The sequence below is a fragment of the Micropterus salmoides genome, unplaced genomic scaffold, assembly GCF_014851395.1.
Source record: "Micropterus salmoides isolate LMB-PRFRI ecotype aquatic unplaced genomic scaffold, ASM1485139v1 Ms_hic_scaffold_1712, whole genome shotgun sequence".
In the NCBI taxonomy this organism is placed as follows: Eukaryota; Metazoa; Chordata; class Actinopteri; order Centrarchiformes; family Centrarchidae; genus Micropterus; species Micropterus salmoides.
In genome coordinates, this window is record NW_024040832.1 from 2,165 (window position 1) to 27,841 (window position 25,677).

At 36.3% G+C, this 25,677-nt stretch overlaps 2 long non-coding RNA genes and 1 pseudogene across 2 annotated transcripts; 2 read left to right on the plus strand and 1 right to left on the minus strand.

Moving 5' to 3' along the window:
* Positions 1-334: 334 nt before the first annotated feature.
* On the plus strand, positions 335-872 carry LOC119908257. The gene is made up of 3 exons (XR_005445252.1): positions 335-601; positions 713-728; positions 843-872. It is a non-coding gene; the product is annotated as an uncharacterized LOC119908257 (long non-coding RNA).
* LOC119908258 lies at positions 873-2,584 on the plus strand. The gene is made up of 5 exons (XR_005445253.1): positions 873-926; positions 1,387-1,437; positions 1,524-1,586; positions 1,696-1,758; positions 2,413-2,584. It is a non-coding gene; the product is annotated as an uncharacterized LOC119908258 (long non-coding RNA).
* An 11,599-nt stretch (positions 2,585-14,183) lies between these two features.
* Positions 14,184-25,669, minus strand: LOC119908259 (annotated as a pseudogene).
* Positions 25,670-25,677: the final 8 nt, after the last annotated feature.

The following is a 25,677-nucleotide window of genomic DNA, read 5'->3' on the forward strand; positions in this document are numbered from 1 at the left end:
AGGTTCTAATGTACTGTGAATGTCTAATATCACACAGTCTAACAATAATTACGTATGTGCGCAGGTATGTACAATAAGTGTTAATTGTGTACTGCACTTGCATGGATGTACATTTGGACATTTGATTTGAACATTTATGAACAATTATACTATATATACTATGTGTATACTGTGTGTAAGCATGTGTGCTCTTAAGTATACACTTGTATAGTATGTGTACATGTATGTTTTATTATTATTATTTATTTGTGAACTATAAGGTGTTAATGTATGTGTACGCACATGTGTATAGGTGTGTAGTTTTTTTTTCCTTCCACATATAATTTCTGCAACTGGTCTGTTTTTGAACATGTGGCCCACTTGATCCTGGATGTGGGTTCACTTGTGAAGTCTTTTACATGGTTTCTTCTAATTTAGATTTACTAACTTGTGACCTCTTTTGTTTGTGAAAGCACTCAACTACAAATAACATTTATTAATACTTACCTTTTATTAGGACCTGAAGACTCTTCATTTCTTCTGCAGTTGATTGTTGGGCCAGTTTGTGGAAGTTTACTGATTATTCTCCTGCTGCTGTTGTGTTGCTACAGAAAGTCAAAGGGTGAGACCTTTTCCTGCTGATACTTGATGGTTATAATCTGACTATTCAAAGTCATTATTGAATTCAGTGCCAAAACAAAATAATGTAACAACATTTTATTTTGTTTTACAGATTCAAATTTTGCCAGGTGGGTAGACTTTCTCTCTCTTAGGCACTAAATGTTCCTTATTCAATTTACTGAATTTACTATATTTTATATATATATTGTTTTATATATATGTTTTATTTTATTATATTTTAGGACCCCACAGAGAACCAATCCGGGCTCTGCCAGATCAAGTGGTTTACCAGAATGAAACTACAGTGCACTCCTCTCATCTGCATGGTCAGCCTTAAAAATGATCCAGATCCATTTATCATTTCATATGACATTATCATATCACAACACTTGCTTTCTGGTAGGCTTATTTTCAAGACTTAAACCAAATGAACTTTTCAGTTAGTCAATTGGAATATAATAAATCATCTACTACAACCAGAAAAGATCAGAACTGAAAATTGGTTATAGTCATTGTTTACATTGTCTCTAGCTGAAATTATGTTAAACTATGAGACAGAGAGTATCATTAATTTATGGTATAAAATACATTTAATGCAATTTGAGTTACACCTTTGACATTACCCAATTCAAATAACTCAAAGAGTCTAAACATCAATGTCTTTTGCCCATATTTATATCTTTAAGACAATCTTACAATATATTTGAGTATATTCATCAGAAAAGAAGCAGCTTAGTTTGTATCCTAAAGTTGAAATGATCAATTTTACCGTGACTTGATTTTCAGGTGATGCTTGTCTCTCTGAATCAATCAGAGGCTCAGAAAATGCTGAAAATGGTAGGTACATTTTTTATTTATTTACACACAGAAGAATATTAGAAAAGAGTTGACAATCCTGTAAGTTAAGAACATGTATATTTCAGATGCAGATGAATCCAGCTATGTCACATACTCGTTGATTCAGCTTAAACACAGTAGTAATAAAGGTGAGTATACAAACAATAAATATTATAGTCAAAATATTCATCAGGCCAGTGATTTCTAAATAAAAGACAGTATTAACTCATCTTTTGATGCATCTGCTCATCTTTACAGGGCAGCATAATGAACCAGAGGAGAGCTCCCTTTACTCGAATGTGAAGACAAGATCAGCTGCAGGTACAGTCACTTGCAACAGTTTGTCCAATAGTTTGTTTTGAAATATGCAAAATATTATTGAAAGTAACTCTAGTTCAAATCACTCTAATTTTACTTCCTGTTATTTTTGTTTGTTTTTAATCTCTGGTCATGTTGTTGCAGACTAGCCTGTAAATGGAAATTCTGTTCTAGAGAAAAAAAAATACAAAATACTGTTGATTTTTGCTGTAAAATGATTGCTGTTGGTTTGTTGCTTGGGTTTGAGTTTGTTCTCTGACTCAAAAGATTTTAAATAATCTTAACAATGCACAAACATTTCTTATTTTTTTAATATTATATTTTTATTGATTCTAATTAAACTTGCTTAATTGATATCCCCTCTATTGTTGTAACCTGTAACTATTTTCCTCCTGTTGTATTATGCATGCATAGTCTTTATTATGCATGTATACTGCAAATATGCATTTCTGACGAAAACAGTTTTCATGTATCATTAAATTCTATAAAGAAAAACACAATACTCTGCTGTGTGGTTGGTTTGACCTTTGGGCTTTGCAATACTGTCATTTAACCTTTACCTAGATAATCTGTCTGCAGTTCAATGTATATTAAATCTATTATTGTTAAACATTTAAACAAATTAAACAAACAAACTAATCATCTCTCCGTTCATAGGAAGATCATCTCCTGCAGCAACAGAGGAAACTGTTTATTCAGAAGTCAAAATAGGAACGGCTCTTGGTAATAATGCTCCCATGTAATGTGCATGTTGTGATTTGTGTCTTTAAAGCGACTACATCTTAAATATCCTTTTATCTCTGCTTTTGCTGGTTTTCTTCCAGTTCCATAACGAGAATAGTATTACTTTTTCATGTGTAATGACCTTTTATTCCTTTAAAAATGGACTGATACTGTATGTACTTTATTTGTACCTGGATGTTATTTTGCCGTTTTGAAAGCTATGTCACATTTTATCATTTTATGCAGCAATAAAACTTTTTCAGCAGCCAAATGTTGTGTCCTTTATTGCTTTTTAGTCATTTTTATGTGATCTCCTCTGCACACTTTTGTGGCTCATAGCTACACAGCTGGGGAAAACAAATGGACAGACATAAAACCAGAAATGTCAAAACATTAAGTATTATAAGTAATCTGTTGTTCTGTTTTTGGAGTTTTTTCATTTTTGGAGTATACAGGAAATCAACCCTCTTTACTTTTTTTTAAATAGGCAATTATGCAATTCTTCTGTCAGATGTTAACCAAACTGTAACTTTTAAATGATGATGCCAGTGAATAGTTGTTGTGGGTTTTTTGGTTTCTGAGGTTTTATTCCTTTTTCCTGTTGAAGATTTTTTTGGGTAGTTTTCCTAACTGAGTTTTAGCATTAAAATTAACTTATCCTTGGGGCATATTTTCCTGGCCACTAAATACAATCCTAGCAGCTATACCAAGTGCACTGATCAATGAGAAGAGAGCTGTCGTAAACGGGCGTGGCTGTGTTGGTATTTGGCTCTAGGGCTATTCAGTCAGGTGCCATTTCAGAGTAAGCAGGGCGAATCTCTTCGACACCAGCTTAAACAGTCCTCAGTTATACCTAATAGGGTAATACCCATAGGCCTAGAGGATCGGACCCTTTAAGATGGAGAGCTGGTCCAGTACCTCCTGAACAGGGGTAACTCGGGATCTAACACGGTCTAAGGTAACAGAGTTTGTATGTTGTACAGATTGCAAAGCCCTCTGACGCAACGTTTTGATTCTGGAGCTGTTTCGTCACCTTCCACAATCCACAGGTTGACTTCCAGCAGAGAGCAGCTCATCAATTTCCTTTGTGCACTGCATTGTTCTTCACCACACTCAAACACTGAGGTTTTTTTAATATGGTTTCTAACCGCTTTGAGTTTAATTGATCTCTTCATTTTTCAAGTGTGAACACATCTGCTTAGAATTGATGATGATGATGTAGTGTGGATTTGGGACAAAGTTGCTGCTTCATTGATGTTGTTAGGCTCATGTTTGGCAGAAATTAGGTTAGTATAAATGGTAAATAAATGAATTTATTGAATGCTAACTACTACTAACTATTATGTTTACTATGGAGATTTATATTCATAAATGTACTGTACTGGTGTATGGATATAACCACAGAGAGTGTAATTGATTTTAGCCATCGTCATCCTCATTCATTTAAACTGACTCCACCAGAGATAGTTGCATTTAAAACCACAATAATGTGTGCGGTTTTTATTTCATACTTGACGATGTGTACTGTAACTGACAGCATAACTAGATATTTTATTTCATTGCTGTCTTTCTAAAGTAATTTGTTGTGTTGAAAGATAAGATCTGGTGTCAATATGATGACACTGCCTAAAATATATCCAGCAACACATTCTGTAGGTGTGAAAAGGAAGTGAAAGTGAGTTTAATTATCTCAAATTTACAAGCATTGTCACTGGCTTGTCTATTTGTAAACAGTATGTTTTGTATGTTTTATGATATTAACCAGTTAAGAACTGGTTACATTTTGGGCTGGTCCACCATAAGCATCCAGTGTTTATTATTGGTTGGTTGTTTTACAGTTGTTGTTTTTTTACTACTGCTTACACACGTTTTCAATACTTTGTCTCCCTTTTTCAAATGTACTCACAATTCTGCTCACATAAAATGCAAAATGCCTCAAATCTCCTTCAAAATGAAACACTGCATTAAAAATGACATAAAAACCAAAATGAAGCACCTGCAGCAGATGGCAGTAAATTATTGGATTTACCATTTACACACTGTTGTTCTAAATCTAAAGCTCTTTTTCACATTTCCATACAATGTTCTAGTGTAAAAGTAATCTGCTAAGAGTGGTTGAAACATACACTGTAAACACCAATGCAATGTTAAAACAGCAAATATTTATTTGGCAAAACATTACAGTTGTAACAGTTGCACAGTGTTGTATCCATCCTTTTATTGCCAAACAATAATTTTTATTTTACATTAACCATTACATTGTTGCAACCTGTTCTAATTTCTTTAGGTTCAAATTACGGTCACCACTGTAAAGCAACTCAAATTGGGCTTGACTCTCAGTCCAGCTTCTCTCACTGTCAGCCTGTGGTTGATCACATGATAGGGGCGGCTGTGGCTCAGGAGGTAGAGCGGGTTGGCCATTAATCAGAAGTCGGCGGTTCAATCCCTGGCTCCTCCTGGTTGTGTCGAACTTGTCCTCGTTGTCGTCCCCTGCCTCTCCCTCCTTCTCCCCTTGCTCTCTGTCCATTGTTGGCATCCATTGTTCAAAACAGGTAATTTGACCTTTGACCTATGTATAGTTCTGCTGTATACTACTGCAGTTAGTGATCAGTTAAGCAGTTAGTGTTTGCACATGTGAGGAGTGGCTGTTTGATCTTGTGACTAAGTGTTGCATTTTCTTTGGTTGTGTTTGGAAAAGGAAAGCAGGTCACTTCCTTTTTGTGTCTTAGATAGAGAATTGTGTGTGGTGTTTTGATAAAAGTGTTTTATGCAGTTGAAAATCACTTTGAGTGAGAAGTTTTAACCATCATGTGACATGTAAAGATTTTGTGTGTAAGCAGTTGTAAAAGACTGTGAAGTGTCATCGAAAAAAGGCTGAGGTTTGGTGCCTATCTGCTATTTTCCATATTCTATCTTGACAAAACAATGAAATATAACGACTGTTGTCTGTCAGCTTCTTGTGTTTGTATTTGGTTCACAAACAGTTAACAGCTCTTGTTCTTTACTACGAGTGTGTGTTTTTTGAAAGATTACGTCCTCCCCCCTCATATATCTTACAGTGGTTTCAATCAATCCATATTACTTCTTAACCTCATTTCACACAAGGTAGGTTGAGCGGGAAATTATTTTCCTTTGTATGTGAGTTTGGATGAGTTGATGTATGAGTTCCCCCTCAGAAACCACTGAAATTGACCAAAATTGACATGTTAACTAGCTATTTTCTGTTGTCTTAAGATATTTAAACGGTGTCAAATCAGTGTTTTTGGTACACATACAGTAAACAGCTCTGGTCCAATGCGCTTTTTAATTTTTGAAAGTTTGTGTGCTCCCTCTCATAGGCCTCACAGTTTGGTCAGCTGCCTACCTTTTCAGACCCTCAGAGATCTTTGGGAGATGTTTTTATTGTCCCCTCCTCAATCTAATATCAATGAAGATAAAGTCAAACCAGGATTTTAGAAATGTTTGCAAATGTATTAAAAAAGACAAAAAAAAATGAAATATCACATTGACAAAAGTATTCAGACCCTTAACACAGTCCTTAGTTGAAGCCTCTTTGGCAGCAATTGCAGACTCAAGTCACTCTAAATCACTGAAACACCACATGAAAATCAGCCATCATTTAGTGACCTCACACAGTACACTGCTACACTGGGCTCATTGTATATCGTTTTTCCCCCTTTTTTTAAATGTGCAAAATTTTAAACTGATGTTCACAAAATGTTTCATCCGCACAATACTAAACGTTGTTGTATTCCTGCTTTAAGCAGACATTTTTTGCCACAGTTTACTGAAACCAAATCCCGATGATAGAAGTCAATAATAAAAATGGAGACTACCGCCTACAAAAACACATATTTTACCAGGATTAATCAGAAAAGAGTACAAAGGTCACATAATGTTGTTGATAATGTTTTTGTTCTATGTTTTTTCAGATCACTGATCTGCTTTCAGTCATGACAATACTTATTCTTTATTATTGCAGCGTCCAGCTCTCCATTTCCTGTGCTGTTGATCGTTGGGCTGGTTATTGGCATCTTTCTGGTTGTTCCCCTGCTACTGCTGCTGTATTGGTACAAAAAGTCCAAGACCTTTTACTGTTAATGTTAGATAATTTACTCACTGCTTATTAAAATGACTAAGGAATTATGATTTCATGACATGGATCAGCGGTTCAGTTGGCAAAACATCATGATATGTAAGTTTTAACTGTATTATCTGTTTTCACAGATACATGTTGGCACAGGTTGGTACAACCCTCTTAGCTCATCTTAAAAATAAATGATTAACTTTTTACTTGTACTAGCTTTTACATTTCACTACTTATGTACATTGTTTACTACATATTTCATGTTCATCCAGTCTCAGAGGACCAATCTGTCTTTCACAGATACATGTTGTCACAGGTTGGTACAACAGTCTTGTCTCATCTTAAACATATGTATTAACTGTCACACTGAGCCAGTGTACATAGCCATGATAACTTATGCTGAAAAGCTAACCAGCTCCAGAGCAGGTTCTGTTAGAGATGAGAAATTGAGGCTATATAAACACCACCTACTGACCAATCAATTTTCTTGGAAAACTTTAATCTGTAGAAGATCCCACGGACTGTTTCATACACTAATCCTGTGGGTGATGCTGATATGCTACCGATATGATCAAAATATAGCCTATGCCTTACAAAATGTAAGCCTACTTAGTGCTTTGAATAATGTTTTTATATTATTTTTATTTGCTTCACATATTCTGCTGCAGCCTTAAAGCAACATTAGGTGAAGTGGGAAACGCACAAAGACAAGAAGCAAAGTTACACAAGACACATGAGAAAGGATACTTTCAAAATAAAACCCTAAACCTTGACAAACTGTTTACTTCTACTGTTACTACTTACAGTATGTATATTGTTTACTACATGTTTAAACCCAGACACAGAGAACCAATCAGAGCTCTGCTACAGTCCGAACTGTCAACCAAAATGAAAATGAGGAGCAAGTATATTCCTCTCTTCTCCATGGTCAGTCCTCCATCTAATTGTGAATTACTTTCACAGCTATTTATAAAATTATTCTATACTCTATTCAGTTAATGTATTTGTAATTGTAACAGCCACATCTGTGCTGCAGATTTAACAGTGTTAAACTTAATTGAAGAGACTAATTTGAATTTTTTTTCCTGACCTGTAGGTGATATTTGTGCCCATGAAACAATCAGATGCTTTGGAAACAATAGAAGTGGTACAGTATGCAAAGCAGTGCACAATTATTTTACTTTAACTGAGTGATTAAAATTGAAGCCACTAAAAACTTTCATATCAGAGATTCAGCTCCAAGGTCATGGAAAAAGGACTGAGTACACAAAAGATGAAGCATCAAAAATAAATTGGTAATTCAAACAGAAATGAATGTACATAAATGACATGGCCAAAAGAATATAGTCAGCCAAATATCACGCCAATTCATGAAACCATGCAAATATATACATTGGTATTCAGATTTTTGTGTGCTGTGTAAAAGCCAGCTTTAATTTCTTTGTCATATTGTTGTAACAGGAATACATGTTGCTAGCTTCTGGGTCATTTCATATCATTGTCATTAAGTACACTAAAGGTAGATATAACTGTAGGTCAGTAATTACAGTCAAAATAGGTGTCTAAAATCCTCAATTTTTTATTTATTTAAAATTAATCTGAGGAAACTGGAGGTTTCAGTGATTCTTTTTCGGTTGTATTTATTATGATTTCCAGGTTCATAAAGAGAAGTGCATCATCAGCTAAATAAGAGGCAATGGTGATGGCAATGACATGAAAAATAACATTCATGTTTAAGCAGCATTGACAGCATTTATACAACTGCTGCCATCCAAGCATCATTTGACAGCGGATCATGTGAAAGAATTACAATTCTGTTATGTTGGATTTAATTTGCTGTTTTGGATCAGGATTTATTGACCATAGTGATATTTTAGACTATGTGAATTTACATAGGCTAACAGTAGAAGACCACGGTGGTCCTCACCATGTGTCCATTTAGACAAAGGAAAATAGTTGTCAGCATAAAAAAAGTTCTCCTCCTTGGCTAAGTGACAAATAGAGATGCACTGTCATTTTAGCTTATGCTGCACCTCACACCTCTGAGCTCACAGTGTGTTTTGTTTCTTTAGTTGAACTGTTTTGTCAGCGAGATTTTCAATGTGTCAGTATTAAACTGAAAAGTTTTTGCTGTGTTCTAACGCAAAAAAAGAACAGAAAAAATGCCACATCGTCTTGGAAATGTGTCTGCAACATCTTGGTATGGACTTCTGCTGTCGGCCCTGAAACAAGACTGCCGGACCGGTCAGGAGACCTCATCGGCTCAGAGACCTACTATTTCCAGGAGCCACCTGGCAGCTTGACTGCACCTCCCGCTGCGCCAGAGAGTCAGCTGGAGCATCTTGTCTCTGCCAGGGCTTTAAAACAAAAGGCTGAACAACAGGTTTTGCTATTACAAAGAGTTGATGTTGAAAAAAATATATATTAATACCTATTTAGAGAATTTGTGTCCTACCGTTACTTATCTTCTTACCATTTTGTTTCACCATCAGATCACATACTTCACTATTACCAATAAGATCAGGTTAATTTAATTACAATATCTGCAGTTCATCTGCGTGTTTGTTTCTTTACCTTATTTATCCTAATTTATTAAGCATTTAGCTACGAATAAATACCCTCATTCAATCAGTATGAAGTTGTCTGTGTGTTTTCTTTGAAGCAGAAGACAAGGTCAACATATTGAAATAATTAAATTCCTTCTGAACAGACTGATCAAATTAACCAGAGTTTTATTTACTGTAGTTTGTTGTTCCTGTTTTATTTTCATAAACAGGGTGGTGCCCCTTTCATTTATTCATGTAGTATTTCTCCTACATTTGTAATTCTGACTCTGATTAATACTTTTTCATATGAAGACAATTAGGTTTTTTTCTCCCTGCAGTGCTAGTCTTTATCAGTATGTTCACCATATTATGCTGACTTTGGATTTAAGGCAAATAAATCTCTGTATACACCTGTCAAGTCAATAATCAGACTGTTCAGCCATCAAATAACTCACTTTTGTAAATTTGGACATCTTGATCACATTAGATAATTTCCAACATTCTATTGTTTGCTTGTTAATAACTTATAAAAAAAATTATATACAAAAAAAACAATTGCTGATTTCTATCTCTGGCTTTCTCACTGGAATAGAGAGGCTGCACAACACAAACACAATACAATATACTGTAAAATAGATAAAATGTAAAGTGTAAACTATGACCTTCCACAAAGTGATTACAACTCAAATCTTGTATATATTTTCGTAAGATAACAAATGTATCCATCAGTAATACTAATCTCCACCTTGTCCAACTGGCAAACAGAGAATTCCTTATCATGGCCTGAAACGTAGATACATTTATGATGGTGAGCATGTAGCACTGTAATAAGGTCTGCATTCGTAATGTGATCTTACAGCATCATGGTAAGTGACTTAAAGTCTGGACATACTGCTCTTTTAAACCTAAATGGCAGCTGAAACTGCCATTCCACACATCCATCTGATAATGCACCAGAGGAGAGTCGCCCATGTGCTAACAGGTAGGGTTAGCCTCCCTTGTGTTGCTGCAAAGTAGCTAATGAGGGTGTTTCATACAGACGCTGAAAGGTCTGCGTAAAATCCTGTCTGAAAGTCTGAAAGCGTCAGTATGACGCATTGAGATGAGAATGCGTTGTTTATTCAGATGGGAAGACAGGATCAGCTGCAGGTTCACTCAAGTACAACAGAAGCCGTGTTTGCGTCAACATTTTTTTATACGCATTTTGAAGTATCGCATTAGAAAAGGTTGATGGCAAAATGAAAAAAAATATATATATTTCGCAAAAAAAAAATTACGCTCCCATGAGGTGGTTCTTGCCTTTGTCGAAAAAGATTTGATGCTCTAAATGGGAGATGGAAACACTTTCGCCGAATAAGCCCTTACCTAGCAAATTTATAACTCACATCTAATCAGCTGTTTCTGCTGTTGGCGTCTTGCCAGATATTCCCATAACATGCTTAACGTCATGGCTGGTAGCAACTTGTCTGCTTAAAACACATTTCTGAGGACCTCTCTCCATTTTTCTAAGATCAGTGGTCCTCAGGTTCATGTGAGTGGTTTTGTTTCTGGGACCCATACGTCTTGTTTATTACAGCCATGTTTAACATCAACTACTGACCTTATGCGTGCCATAGGCTGGTGTTTTCACTCCAAAACAGCCAATGGAAACACACCTATTTTACATGTACTACTTTTTTCCCCCTTTTTTGCGACATTTCGAAAGTTTGCATAAAATTTGCATGTCAATTAGCCACAGTGTAATATTTTAAGCCTTCCACTAGAAGGCAGTAACGGTTGTAACCCCATATATTGTTTATATAAGAGCTTTCAGGCTTTTTGGTTTACAGTATGTTTGATTAAATAATTATGATTATTATTATTACATTTCTCATGCTGTTTAAAAATTATTAACAGATGTCTTACACAAATGATGGTTGGTTCCACCGTAGATAGCTGTATTTAAAAAGGTCATATCATGCTCATTTTCAGGTTCATCTTTTTATTTAGGGGTTGTACCAGAACAGGTTTACATGGTTTATTTTCAAAAAACACCATATTTCTTTCATACTGCACATTGCTGTATAGCTCCTTTTTTCACCCTGTGTGTTAAGGCTTTTTTAGCTATGGAGTGATGCATCTTGTCTCTAAATGATCTTTGTTGGGAGTTGCACATGCGTTCCTAGTTAAGGACTACTAGCCAATCAGAAGCAGAGTATGGCGGATCGTGAAAAGCCGTTAAAAACAGCTTCGGTTCAGCTGTAGGCTACATGTTGCTGACCAGCTTGGCAACATGGACTGGAGCAAGAGTTTCAGAGTGGTGAGTTATTAATCTGTAACAAATGTATTTTTCATCCATAAAGTTTTAACTGAGCTATGTCTCTAGATCACAGTAACAACTTTATGTCCATTGACTGCCTGGAGGGTAGCTGGTGTTTGGAAGGGAGAGGAGAGGCAGCTCAGAATGTTTTTCCATTAGTATTTTTGAGGCCGTGTCGTACTAGTTGCAAGGCGAGCATTAAGACATGCCTTTTGCTGTGAAGTCAGAGAGAGCAAAAGGAAAAAGCAGGATCACAAATGAGCTGTTTTCAGGCAGTTCAGAGCAGAGTTTTCTGTTTGAGACGGGAATTCCCTTTGGGCTGGAATTTGGGCATTTTCACTTTGCAAACCTCTTACATGCACAAAAAAAGATGTAAACTCAATAAAGGAGAGGGAAATGCCAAAAAGCACAATATGACCTCTTTAAATATAGTCTGTCTACATAATCCACAGCCCTCCTTGCATTTATTTTATGTTATTTTATTCATCATTAGAGGATTTCATCCCCCATCACTTCCATTGAAAGCAATTAGGAATACATTTCTTTAGGGCCAGTATGAACAGGGGAGATGATTATAGCAAGCCAAACATATATATAGATATATCTATCTAAAAAAGTATGAATCTATTTTTTAAGCAAAACTTATTTGTATCGCTCAGTATCACATACGCTTTACAGGCGCACAGTGTCAACTTTTCCCAGACCAAATTCTCAAATAAGACAAGAAACAAAATATTTACACAAAAAAATAAAATGACACATCTGAGGTTTGATTGTAATTCAATTAATTTTCTGGTAATGTATTTTAATATCTGATGAGCAGTCATGAAATGAACATCAGGTCCTGCCATATTCCATTTATCCTCATCTTTCGATCCATCAGTTCATAACTACTGTACAAATTAAACCTGAAATGTGGCTCCTGTTTTAGACGACAATCTGATGTATGCAGAGGTTCACTCCCATGATGAAGCCAAGAAAGACAAAGGTAAGTAAAGCTTACATCCGCCTGCAGCTGTTACTGTCCAACAGGTTTGTCTTGGACACAGTGAGTTCTGTGTCCATCCAACACAAATATGTTTTAATATTTGTTCAATGGTAGCTGTTACTGATGTCAAGTAATTTAAATGTTTTCTGTTGATATAATTATATTTTTTAATTATTTATTTTACATATTTTTAAATCCTTGTTTTTCTAATTGTAACATGTTTTCTCTTGTATTTTGTTTTGTCCACTACGTTTATTTTACATTATGGATGTGGGCATTGCTGAAGAAAACAATATACAAACAGTATGTCAGTACATTGTCATTTCAAACTGGTGCGTCACCTTTTACAAGAAACTCAAGTCCTGCAGCAGCAGATGAAACTATTTATTCTGAAGTCAAACTGGGAACCACTGTGTGCATATTGGTATTAGTGACTGTAGTGATTTATTTTACAGATGGTTACATGGGCTATAAATGGGTGTAAAATATCATAAAACACCCATATTTCTTAAATAACCCTAAATCTCTTTTTCCTATGGTTTCCTCCAGATCATTAAAGACATCTGGGTCAACAAAACAGCCTTTATGTAATCACTGTGTGCACCTCTGCCATTCAAATATCAGACTTCTATATTCTAGTATTTTGTAAAGTTCAATTTATAGTATATAATTTAAAAGAAAATTGGTAAAATTACTTCAGATTATCACACATAATCATTTAAATGTTCCTATTGAGTGTTCTTCTGCAATATGCTGTCACATTATTTCTTAAAGCTCCTATAGAAAACTTTTTTGGGCGTCAAGTCCATTCAAAGCATATTTCCGTAACATTTTGCATTTATTGCAGTGTCTTGAAATAAAATAGATTTATCAGTTTCATTTCCTTATTATTATTATCTTTTTTTTTACTAAACTGACTCCAGAAGTATCACAGTCCATAATTAATGACACAGTAGTAGTGCTGTACTACAGTAGCAGTCTGACAACTAGATTCTACTGGTAACACACTCGTTCATTCACCTGCATGGTGACACCATGAGATGCGCTTCCTCCACAAAAACACAACAACCAATGTGTGACGGCCCACAGTACACTGCAGAGTCATGTTTCTCTGTTTAGGCCATAGTTTGGACAATATGTTTCTAAGCCTAACAGGAGTTTCTGAATTTGACATCAGTGAAATTGTCTAGTTGTCAGTAGTTATTATTCAACCCTGATTTTACCCTCAGATTCCACCTTAATGACTTTGAAGTTGTGTCTGACATTATCTCATATATGTTGTGTATCAGCTCATTCCAGCTCTTTATTGAAGTTATATGTAGTATGATGTTACCACTGAGAGAGATATTCAAAACAAATGGCCCATGTTTTTATGGCCACGCCACAAATGGACTTTTCTTTTCTTTGAATTTTAGACACAATTACTCCAAAATTCAGCCTGAAAACTAGGGAAGCTTCCCCTCATTTGTTAGGTCCATGATTTCTGTAAGTATGATGTTGGCTTTGTGAAGAAATCACAATTTAATACTTGGTGCACTAAGTAAAGAAGCTCTGTTGTTCTCTCTCTCCCTCCCCACATGGAGCTGTCCATGGTTCTGAAAGTATATGACCAATGTATTGCCTCTAAAACACTAAGCTGACTATTTTGGCTTACTAATAACCAAAAGGCTTATGTTTATATATAACTTATATATGCTCTTGCTTGTACGTGTGCTTTTTAGGAAAAAAGGAGTTTGGGGTTCGTAAGTAGCAGACAATCAGAGCAGGGCCAAATTTAGGAAAGAAGAAAACATTTTATTGACAGTAAATATGTCAAATTTTACAAATACAGTAATCCATAACGGCAATATACTCCAGATTCCCTTAATTTTTTTTTCAGTTTTGTGAGTTGGGAGAAACTTCATAAACTTTGTGCAAAGCTGTCTACAACAAATTCTTAATTATCATGGCTTCTTAAAAATTCGGCATTAACTATAATACATCAAATTATTTATTCTCTTGTGTCAAAACATTGTGTCAATTTGTACCAACATATAGGCTACTCATCTAGATAGATTATGTCTCTAACAGCAGATGAAGTGAGCTGCAGAGATGAGTGCAGTGCACACACAGTATTGTGAATATACTCAGTGATGAAGCCCAGAACTGCAGGGACAAAATAACATTACCAAAAATGCTACTTCAGTTACAAACATTTAACTGGAAGTTTAAAAAGACTGTAGACAACAAACCACCCTGCTGAACTCCATGCTGACATGAAAAGACACATATATAGACCTATGCCATCACACCTACAGAATAACTAAATAATTGCAATAAAAACATACATCAGTATATATACAGAAACAAATTCTACAGGGAATTAAACCCAACATATTAGAATTGTAGTTCTTTCATATGATCTCATGTTAAATGATGTTTGCATGGCATCAGCTGTATAATTGCAGTCAACACATTTAGAAATTTTTCACATTTTTCATGTTGTTGTCTTTGCTTGTCTCATTTCTTGATAATGCATTTCTCTTTATGGACCTGGAAATCAAAACAAATACAAGTGAATCATATATACTTTACACATTAACCTATAACTTCCCAGAATTTTAAATTGATTGTAATTTGAACTGCATACTGACCTACAGTTATATTTACCTCTAGTGTATTGAATAATGATGTAAAACAATGTTAAATAAAAAATTAATTATAATGAAAATAGCATGTGTTGATATTTGTACCTTCAGTTGAATCTGGATTCGCGTTATAGAAGTCAGAGCTCTCCACTGGATCATCACTTATACCTTTTAAAACGAAGAAAAAATTCAAGCCGGCTTTTACACTACACATAAAGTACGTATGTAGATACCAACGTGTACTTTTGCCCTGGGGCTGTATTTCATGGTTTTGGTTTTTATTTGGCCTGTTAGTTCCAGTTAAGGATATTCTTAATGCTACAGCATACGATGATATTTCAAACTAAAGTGTGCTTCTAACTTTGTGGCAGCAGCTTGGGGAAGGCCCTTTCCTGCGTCAACATCATAATGTCCTGCATAAAGCAAGGTACATAAAGAAGTTATTATCCAAGTTTGATGAGGATGAACTGACCTCATCATCCAACACCCTTGTAACATAAAACATCAACTGCTATGCAGAAAGGTTCCCAAAATCAATAATTAATGCATTTTTTAATGTTTGATTTGTTGTGTACTCACTCATATTTCCAAGACCTTCGAGCTGAATCTCAGAACTCACATTTATGTATTCATCTACTCCTTCACCTGAAATTAGAAAGTATTTTCTGGCTTCAGTTTTAATCACTCAAAATAATTTGGACTGTGTTGCATGAATCAGAGTTTATACTTTACCACTTCCAGTGTTTCCAGAGCCACTGATTGTTTCATAGACACAAACATCACCTACAGGTCAGAAACAAACTGAAGGTAAATAAAGTCACTTTAAAGTCCATGATATCGTAAGAATTGATTTAGTGTGTTAACTATGCTGCAAGGGGAATGCTCTTATTATTCTAAATATAATAATTAATTTGAATATAGAAGAGTGTCAGAAATAGCTGTGAAAGTAATTCAAGATTAGATGGAGGACTGACCATGGTGAAGAGTGGAGTATACTTGCTGCAGACTTTCATATTGGTTGACAGTGTGGACTGTAGCAGAGCTCTGATTGGTTCTCTGAGACTGGATGAGCCTGAAACGTAGTAATATAATATACATGTAAAAACTACTAAAATTTAAAAGTTAGTAAGTTGTGTTTAAGGTGAGACAGTGTTGTACCAACCTGTGAAAACATGTATCTGTGAAAAAGAAAGTAATTATTACATTTTGTTTTTCAAACTGAAACACTTCTCCATGTCTTGACATCAGATTTCCTCAGTGATTCTAAAAGAACAGAGTGATTTACCTAAAATAAACATGAAAAAGTCTCACCCTTTGACTGTTTGTACAAACACAACAGCAGAGCCAAGGGAACAATCAGTAAGATACCAACAACCAGCCCAACGATCAACAGCACAGGAAATGCTGATCTGGATGCTGCTGTAATAAAGAATAATTAATTATGCATTATCTTTATCTTTAAAAGGATTACACAATCAAGGGTCTAGTCGGCAACATGACTGAAAGTACGTCAGTGAACTGGAAAAATGTAAAACAAGTTCATCATAAACATCAAAGCATTCTTGTTTAATTTTGTTATTCTCGAAAGACTACACTGAAGAAGGGGTCATATTTATCCCATTTACGTCCCATCGGCAGCAGCTAACTTCCATCACCAGGACCTGTTTTTTGGGGGGGATGAAAACCATCATAAAAACAATGAACCTTATGTAACTACATTTGGCTGATAATGATGATTTATGTACTTTATTTTTAGGTGACCACGTGTACTGAGTTTTTGTGGAATATAACTACCACATGACTGCACAGGTTAGGTCAGGTTAACTTTATTGTCCCCAAGGGGAAGTTCTGCTTGGGCACAGTGCAGAGTTGCTTCATAAAAATATCACAAAAGACATCACACATCAACAAGAACCTGAGAAGCATCGACATGTTGTACTTCACAAGAGGAAAATATAAACACAGAAGTAAAAGGACATTGTTGACAACACAGTTCCATAGATTAAAGTGCTAGTGTGGTTGTTGCACAAGGCTCCATTGAACTGAAGTTTGTGTAAAGTGCATTTGCTAAGGTGCTAGTATGTTTATTGCAAGTTGCCCTATTGCACCAAGATTGCAAGAAAAGAGCTGTAGTGCTCACATATTTATTAATTTTACACTATTTTACATTGTTCAGCAACTTAATGGATAATTTTAGGCGATTTGCATTTTGGTACACGGAGTCTTCTTCCTGATGGCAGGGTTTCGTATTCAGGGAAGAGGGGACGTTGAGGGTCTGATTTTATTTTCCTAGCCTGTTTCATAACTACCTGGTCATACATGCTCTGTACAGACTAATCGTCTCTCCTTCCTGTAATTTTCATAGCTGTTTTGTGCATGTTGGCAAGCTTGTTTTTCAACTTAACTGTTAAGTTGCCGAACCATGCAGTAATTCCATATCTGATGACACTCTCTAAGATTGAATGGTAGAAAATCATCATGATCTGAAAATCATCATGATCTCACATCATACAACCTTAGACACCTTAAAAAAATAAAGCCTCTTCTGCAATTTGTTACACAGGTTGTTAACATGTGTATTCCAGCAAAGAAGACTGTTAATGTGGACACCTAAATATTTGTCCGAGGACACCTGAGTAACTTCCTGGTTTTTAATGACCACTGGCTCATGGTTAGTAACTTGCCTTGAGTCGAAGACCATCTCCTGTGTTTTCTGGATGTTTAAAGTTAGACTACAATCGCTGCCAAAGATTATTTAACTAAGTACTGAGTTAAGGGTCTGAATACTTATGTCAATCACACTCACATTTTACTGAGATCCAGCTCTTTGGTGATGATCGACTCCCCTGATGTGGTGAATATTTTCCTTCACATTTATAAAAGCCTTCATCTGACTTTGATACTGCAGGAATAGTCAGCTCCCCTCTGGTATCACTTTGGATGAGTTTATCATTTTTATAGAAATTTACATTAGAAAGAACATTTTCTGTCTTCAACTTGCAGCCGAGTGTAACAGAATCTCCCTCAGCCACAGGATGGACAGGGCTCACCAGGATCAAATCACTGTCTGTAAAAAGATCAAGCAGGATGTTTTGGTAAGAGATCAGCTGGTGCTGGTTGAACAAGCTGATGCACGATAATGAAAATAAAATAGTATGAATAATAATAATAATAATAATAATAATAATAATAATAAATAATAATATATATTTTTTAAATTTAATTTTAGAGATGCCTAGTAGCATCAGACAACTTGTGTGTGTAAAACTTGTGTAAATGTTCTTTCTATCACGTGTACAGCAGGTTTCTAAATATCAGCAAACCATCATAAAGGTTATAGTTTATTTCACCTTCACTTGTACAGATCCCCCATAAACCAGGCCTTTTAGCTGTGATTGGATGATGTAGCGTTTTATAGACAAAATGTTGACGAATGATGAATAATGTTTGGCAAGTGAAATACAGTACATGCCAAATTACCTGAGCAGCCAACCTTCATCATGTGTCACTACGTTCTTACTGTAAAATGAATGCTGGAAAGGGTGGCACCTTGGTGATGCACATGGGTAAATTTGAATGCTGAATGGGTTTACACATTAAGAACTATTTTTTGTTGTCAGCCGATGTGAACTTTGTGTTAGTGTTCTACGGAGGACCTACTGAGGGAAAAAGTTAAGGAGCCAAGATAGAGCCAAATAACTCTACAGCTAGCCCAGGTATAAAATAAATGCTGGATAACTATTATCATAAAGATGTCAGTGGGCAATAAAATCCATATGATGATTTCTTGGATAATATTGAGAAATTATACTTAACTAAAGCTGTTGAGTTTGTTTATTGGTTTGTTAGAAGAAACGTCAAGTTTAACTCTTTTCGGGAAAAATATAGTATTGAATGAGTATTGAAATAATATATATATTTAATAAAAATGTGATAAAAACTCACTCTGCCCAGTGATGTTGACTGCATTGCTGAACTGTCCTGTTTCAGACTCACACCAGTACACTCCATCTGTGTACTGGGATTTATTGGTGTTGCATGTGGATCCAGTCATTGTCCCCCAGGAAGAACAGTGTGTCAGGTGGCCAAATTTAGAAAACCTCCTCACTCTCCACTTAGTAGAGTTTCCTTCACAGCTCAGTGACACGGACTCTTCAGTGAAGTGTGCACTCTGTCAGGACTCACTGTGAGAGACGCTGCTGGATGAAAATCTGAAAAACAACATTTAAATAGGGGGAAAAAAAGCATGAAAATGAATAGAATATAATCAATCTTGTTTGATTTGTTTGTAATCTTTTTGATTGTTTGGTGAATAGAAACACAATATCTCATTCATAGAGGTTTAAAATGAGATTAAAAACAGAAGGGAAATAAAGCTATAGGTTTAGTGTAGATAGAATCATTTTCATTATTGAGGTGTTAAAACAGTTAAACAGTGCTGAAATGTGCAACAGTGTAACATATTGTACCTTTATGCCATTACTGCAGAGGGGATGTGATACATGTCTGCAAACTGCAGATGAATCTATAGTTCACAGAAGGTGGGTAATGCAAAGGTGCATACATTGTGTTTCTGCTCTCTGGGTCAATAACTTCTACTTTAACCCCAAAAAGAGAAGACAGGAAGAAGAGAGCAGGCCAGCATAAAATGTGAGTGTATTAGTGATCTGAGGGAACTGTTCTATAGGGTACCTTCATGTAAAATGAGCAATACCAGAATAGAGAAAAAACAAATTTCAACTAAAAGTCCTGCATTTACAGGTTTGGGGGAAAGAGAGGACAGAAGAAACATCCATCCATCCATCCATCCATCCATCCATCGTCAACCACTTATCCTGCGTACAGGGTCGCAGGGGGCTGGAGCCAATCCCAGCTTACATCGGGCAAAGGCGGTACAGGACAGGTCGCCAGTCCATCGCAGGGCCACACATAGACAAACAACCACTCACACACATTCACACCTAAAGACGACAGAAGAAACATAATAATGAAAATGAATTAGGACAGAAGCAGGGAATGAATAATGTAAAAAAATAAGCATGTAGATCTTATTCAAAAGTACATGTTTAACTAAATGTATTTGTTTATTTCCCAGTCGTGGGCATTGGTGGCATGTATTCAAATTAACACATTTCTATAGATAAAAAATGAAGTAAAAAATAAGTAGTCAATCCCTGCTGTTTTGTTGATATATCTTACAAAATGTGTTGAGTCTCTACCACTTGTTTTAGGTATGTTATGCTAAAAAAATAATCACTAGGTGTAAATAAACAGTAATTAATATGCTTTAAGGTCACCTTATTAACAGTAGTTACCACAGGCATGGAGACTTCTTGGTGGAATTTTCAAAGGTAAGCCATTTCAACATATCAAGCATCGCATTAGTGCGGATGGGCAATAAAGTCAAGCTCAGCTCACAATCCAGGCACATCAGCTGACAGCTCAGCTGTTTCCTCTCTTAGCATTCATTCGCAAATTCCATACAAGGCTCCTTATTTAAGCTACTGTAACCTGCCTGCCCTTGCTGCTTCCTTTGCAAGCAGCTCATAACCCACCAACAACACAGCTCCACCTTTCAGACCATATCTGATAGGGATGCACAATAATAATCGATCCAATAAAGTATGCCAATATAAGGCATTTTTTCATTATCAACCCGTTCTGACTCCTAAGTCAAACTTAACCAAACTGCAACGTTTCACGACTAATAACGCGCCATTTAAAAATGTTGAGGATTCGAAACGCTAACGTTTTATATAACATGCGCCGCTGCTTTTGACGAGCTCTGGTCGCCACGTTGCTGCACGTAGATAGAGCCACGCAGACAGTGCAGGCAGCTAGAGTGAAACAATCATGTCATGAAGGTTCAGATGTTTTCACTGTTTCAGAAGAAGACAGCACTACTGCATATGGCATCAGTCCTTCCTCCTGTCCTTCTTCCCTCTGTCTCTGCTGTGATCACTGCAGGTAACCAAGTGCCAGTTTGAAGCTACATGGCAAACTAAGCTGAACAGTTCAATTTACCTCGTTTGGACATTTAGCTAATTACAAAGCTAACGTTAGCGCGGTGGGCTTTTATAACATAGGATGAGAGAGTTGGACAGAGCAGATTAAATAACACTTTCAACATGTTATGCTTGTTGAACAGATGTATTGAAAAAGTATTGTCTTTTTACACATGCAGTTTTATTGCATGTGCATGAGAGAGATCCCAGTACCGAGCCACACCTCCAAACATAATTTCAGTGGCGCAAATATCGGTTTCTTTATTGGAAGTTTACAGACAGACAGACACAGAATTATATTACCTCTTATCACTAAAAAAGTATAATAATGAATATTTTTATAAATACATGGATGATGATGATGATCTGAATGATGACCATTACCAAATAGAGGATCCTGATTATTATTATTATTATTATTATAATGATACTTTTTCACATGAAGCAACATCTCAACTGTTTGGTAGAGGGCTTCATTGTTGTGAATGTCGTTACGTTTGCCCCAAGGAAATAAAAAATGCAACGAAAACATTTTCCATTGCTTTTTTCTTAGTTGGGACAAAATACGACGATATACAAATTCCATAAATGAAAAATTTGTGAAAAGTAAATAGAAAAGAAAAAATATTTTTAAAGCATTCAAGGTATATAATTGAACATGTAATATAGTATTCTTACAGTAAGTTCAATTAAGTTTTGGGCTTCCCAAGTCAAAGCTTTGAACAAAATGAGCACAACAATGTCAGTGTCAGGATGAAAAGGGGGTCAGGAGATTTACTCATGTTAAAATTCAGTCAAGTCCAGCAGAATAAGGAAATAACACCATTCTGTTTTAGAGAACAGTTGGAAAACTGAAAATTTGACGTGATGCTGGTGTAAGATAAAAAAAGGTCATAAGGTCACCACAGTAAGTCAAAATAAACTACCTCCAGACCAGACAAATTTTGGTTTGCTCCCGTCAGTGTAATACACTGGATCTCCTCTTCCAGCTCTGCACTTATCCTGCTGTGTGTGTCTGTCCATGAACAATGTAGGAATCCTGTTCAGTCCCGTTGCTGCTGCCAGGTAGCAGCTTATAGCTGTAGGAGTGCCTGATAGTTTGGGAACAGCCTTATACCAGAAGAACCTCCATCCTGCAGATGGATCTTTAACACTACAGCTCAGAGTTACTGAGGCTCCAGGACTCAGCCAGATGGAGACACAGTGAGGACAGGCTGGGGCTCTGTGGAAAAGTGATTATCCCAGGATGAAAAATGTTGTAACGTACACTATATTGCCAAAGGCCATCCCATTCTTAATCCGTGGTGTTTACAATGGAGTTGGCTCAAACTCTTCTAAGCAGACTGTCTACAAAGTTTAAGATTGTTGTGATGGCCTAACTAAGCCACACAGGGTGACAGCCAGCAATGGTAAATACAGTACACAAATCTACCATGTTTTGTTAAGTACACTGGTTAAGTTCCTTTTGCAGTTAGCCTTACCCCAAATAATTGATGATTTCCAGTTACAGATTACACCGTTTATTTGAGTTGTAATATACATTTATTTGCTTTTAGCCCTGCACTGTTTAAGTGGAGTTCACTCATTTTCACATTGTGGGGTTAAGTAAACATTTTCTGTTGTATTAACCATTATTGTTTCTTGTGTTACCATGTTGGAGGGAGGTCTGTCCTGGGGCCTGTACCACGAAACGCGTTCAACATACCCAGGATATCTTTACACTATCTGGCTTAACTAACCCCAACAATTATGATTGTGATAAGCGGTACCACCAAGCTGGCAATTTACTCAGTAAGTCAACCCAGGGTTTCCCAATACAGCCATGAGCACGTTCACATGAAAGAGGCGGTGTTAGCAGCAGAGGACCAATCACAGACATGAACAAGCCCACTGGCAGCAGAACGTCATATTTTACAGCAAAAAGAGCAAATTGTAACTACAGAAATACGACATAGTCCAAGTAACACAGCTGCAGCTGACATATGCAGGGAGACGGAAAATCGGCAATGGTGTGAATGCCTAAATGAACAGGCGTAGACTAGTCTATAAAAGGCTAATGCGTTGATTTGATGCATTCTTGGGCGCTGAGTAAGTGCTCGTTCCACCTCACGTTAAAAAACTTCTGGTTACTTCAAAAATGAGATTAATTTATTTATTCACTTTCAAAGGTGTTCCAAACATTGTTCTAAATTAACTTCATGAAGCAATGAAACAAAAAAATCCATTCATGCCATAAAAGGTGCTCCAATAGTGGTTGAAAGACTGAATCTCAACATTTAGGGTACTGAAAACTCACCTCATTACCTGCGCCCACATCACAAGAAGTGGGGCAGAACATGACCAGTCTCTGTGATAGCCTATAAGTTGACTACTAACCTACAATAAATAGATAAATAAAATTTATTTCAATTGCCCTATTAAACTGCTCATAATATTCAGCCTCACATAAGAAAAGTAAAACCCATTTATTTTAACGGCTGCGACGGGCTGTATGAAACAGACTGGGAGAAAATAAAAAATATGAAACACATTTCAAAGCAGTAAGTAGGCTTACTGTAAAAACTTGTACAATAACAAAGCTTTCAATCAGTATCTGTAGGATAAAATTGCTATAGCCGACAATAGTTTTCTCCACATCATAGCAAACATAAAACATTAAATCTCCTACAGATGGTCATTTTCCAAGGAAGACTATTGATCAGTAGACGCGTATTTATAGACTTGATCTCTTATCTGGAATATAACACGCTCCGGAGCAGGTTAGGCGTCAGCATAGCCTTGGCGATCCACCCCGGTAAGAAGAGAACCACCATTGTGGTGCCGAAAACCCAGAGTTAACCCTGAAGTTACCTAGATAAGCTCATATCCTGCTTTGTGATACAGACCACTGGTGGAAGAAAGGCGTGACCAAGGGTGGACGACTTTTATATTCTGTGGCTTGCCAATCAAACCGTACCATGTGCTGCCATGTTGGAGGGAGGGTTTAGTTTGTTTTACTTGTAGTTGTAGTTGTGTGGTTTGTTTTCCCCTTGTGTGTAAATTTGTTTGGCCAAGCCACTATATGTGTTCCCTTGTGTCTCATTCAGTTAGGTCAGTTTGTTCAGTTCATATCCTATTTTGTTGTATGCTGTTTTGATGATACCATAAAACTTCAATTGATAGCTGAGTCTCAATTAGCCGCCTTCCTGTTTACTGGCCTGGTGTGGGAACACATTTAGACAAATAAACACAGGTCCTCATTAAACGCCTGGTCTGGTTTTTATTTAAGTTCTTTGGATGCATAAAACCTCTTAAACTGTGCCGGGTCGCCCACTTTAGCTGCTTCTAAGCTGCTCAGATCATTAATACAAATAATAATGTTTAAAATGTATGATCAATATGTCAGTATGGACATGCTACACTGTTAGATTTGGTTAGATTCTCCACAATACAACGGTTCAGTTCATTTAATTGAAAAAACAAGCCCCAAAGTCTAATTCTTATAGATTTACCATGTTCTGCATGGTAAAAGAGATGAAAAGGGAAAAAAAGTGCAGACTCACATTACCTTTGAAGTGCTCCTTAAGTCTGACTGTGTCCCTTCCTTAATTATTTCAAAATAGAATCAAAATAGCTTTTCATAAAAATTAATCCAAGTTGTGAAGTCCACACTTCTCACATTGTTTTCATTATGTTGCTTTCTTCAAATAAAAGCCCATAAGTCTGTCGGAGCTGTACAATGAAATGTATTTGAAATTATTATCTCAGTGGAAATAAGGGGCCAAGCCAAACACTGAATAACAACCAGCAGCTGCTCAGCCATGGAAACCCATTCCATGAAGGTCTCTACGCACTGTCTTAAGCTAATCCAAAGTCCACATGATGTTTGGAGGTCTGTGCGTCCCAGCATGCACATTCTGCAGTTCCCAGTCACTTCAATTTTGTAATAATACCACTAACAGTTGACCGTGGAATATTTAGTAATGAGTAAATTTCACAATGGACTTATTTCACAGGAGGCAACCTATGATGGTACCACGCTTAAATTCACTGATCTCCTGAGAGTGACCCCACTGATATATGATGCATTGGCAATATTGTTGTTACACATTCATGCCAATAAAGCTAATTTGAATTGAATTCTTTCACAAACGTTTGTAGAAGCAGTCTGCATGCCTCGGAGCTTGATTTTATACACCTGTGGCCATTGAAGTGATTGGAACACCTGAATTCAATGATTCGGAGGGTGTCAAAAACTTTGGCAATTTAGTGAATCTGTGGAGGATAACATGCACTGCTTACACATTCCCTTCTTGCTTTATCTCGCTTTAAATATATAGTACAAATATGAATGTGCTTAAAATATAGTAACCAAAACATTTTTTTAAAATGATTTATATTCAGCAAACTGTTGATATGACTTACTGTCAGATAGTTTCAATGTGAAAGCATCACTCCACTCTGTTGAAGACTTCTCACTTTTTGGTTTGCCTCTACAACTGTACTCTCCGTTATGTGATGAAGCATTTCCGATGATGTATTCATGCTGTTTTGAGGTTTGTATGAGCTGGATGTTTTCCATTCATACTCCCCAGTGTCTCCTCCTCCTTGATCTCACATCTCAACTGATCGTCTCTCCTGAGTATATCTCAGACCAGTTTGGTTGCA